This window comes from Limulus polyphemus, unplaced genomic scaffold, assembly GCF_000517525.1.
Source record: "Limulus polyphemus unplaced genomic scaffold, Limulus_polyphemus-2.1.2 Scaffold4244, whole genome shotgun sequence".
Taxonomy (NCBI): Eukaryota; Metazoa; Arthropoda; class Merostomata; order Xiphosura; family Limulidae; genus Limulus; species Limulus polyphemus.
The window spans coordinates 16,012-17,618 of record NW_013669854.1 but is presented as its reverse complement, the minus strand read 5'-3'; the positions used below and the strand labels follow the sequence as shown (position 1 = coordinate 17,618).

At 32.4% G+C, this 1,607-nt stretch overlaps 1 protein-coding gene across 1 annotated transcript in view; it reads right to left on the bottom strand.

Annotated features, from left to right (window-relative positions):
- Nucleotides 1-1,460, bottom strand: part of LOC106470843 (juvenile hormone acid O-methyltransferase-like) — a 9,098-nt gene extending 7,638 nt beyond the window's left edge. Inside the window, exon 1 of the mRNA XM_013931413.2 lies at nt 1,326-1,460. The gene's annotated coding sequence lies outside the window, so the exon portion shown is untranslated. The remainder of the gene's footprint in view (nt 1-1,325) is intronic.
- Between the last annotated feature and the right edge of the window lie 147 nt (nt 1,461-1,607).

Here is a 1,607-nt window from a genome sequence, read left to right as displayed (position 1 = left end):
CCAAGAGTTGGCGGAGGGTGGTGATGACTAGCTGCCTTCCCTCTAGTCTTACACTGCTAAATTAGGGATGGCTAGCGCAGATAGCCCTCGTGTAGCTTTGCGCGAAATTCCAAAAACAAACACAAATATATATATATTATACGAATAACTGCAATAGCATTGTATTCGATTTAAGCATGTTGATTATACCACTGATGCATACAAATATAATATTTAAACTTATTGCTGACAAAGGAATGACTCCATGACCCACACATACAACATATAGGCTGTTAATGTTTCTCGATAGTTATTGAAATTAATACTACTATCCTAATACTGTTATTACACAGCCCACTTCTGTTAAAAATAAAATTCACGAGCGGGATGAAAGGGGAATATTACTATTAATATCCTTGAACACCCCAGTTGAGGAAAGTTTTTCTTTTTAAAACTAAACACCTGCCACAAATAAAATAAAACACCTGTATAAGTAGCCTATGTTATTTGTCATGTCTCTGGTCTGCAGCGGCATCTGTTAAAACTCCTTACAAGTTATACAGGACATAAGCAAAGAACAAAATTTAGAACATCCTAACTTGAACAACTATATTATTAAATTTTACGAACGTTATTCTGGCAGATATTACTCCTAAGTTATATGAAACTTTCCTTTAGCTATTACCCCTAAATTATATGAAATTTTCCGAAAGCACCAATGAATTACCGCCAATTACGTGATACTATGTTGAATCCGACAAGTTGCTCTTTAACTTAATTAATCATGCTCTCTTATGTTCATTATTTCTGTATATTAAACTAAAAAAAAAAACAACTCAAAATCGGCTTAAAGTTAAACACTAATATATATACATTAATACAATTAAAGGACAACAAGAGACTTGTAGGTTTATCTTGGCCATCCCATTCAGTATCCTAAACTTAAAAAAAAAATTCAAAGCCGGACTTATCATTAAAATATTTATCAAGTCGTTCCTAAAATCCATTGTATCTAGCACATCTGAAAATAACCCGTTCCAAACGTCAAACACCCTGTTACCGTTAGGCTAAAGACAGTCTTAGAATAAGTATTAAATTGAAATAACTACTATTATAATAATAATAATAATTAAAATAATTCATCTCTTTATATCGAAACTACCACACTTAAATGTGTAGAAGTTAACTCACGCCACGGTAGGAGCACCAATAATTTAATTTATCTTAATGAATGATAAACGAAGAAACAAAATTAATAAAATCTTGAAGCGAATTAAACATATTCTGGAATAGTTCTTCAATAATGGGCAGTAAATTGTAATTATATTATTCGGAAGATAACTTACCTCAAGGAACGATACAGTCAGCAACTCGAGCTAGAGAATGGAGACCAAATTCTGTTAGTTTCACGTGTTTATACTATATTCTGGACCCCAACCGCTACATGATAAAGATCAAGGCTAGTCACATGAGGCAGTAAGTAGGATCAGGTCATACATATGCCAGACAAGCGTCGTAAAATCGTGAAAAAATTTCGACAGAAAAGAAAAGAGAAAAGTCTGTGTATCGTGAACACATAAATTATATATATATATATATATATATATTTTTATTTGCGAATTATGGGG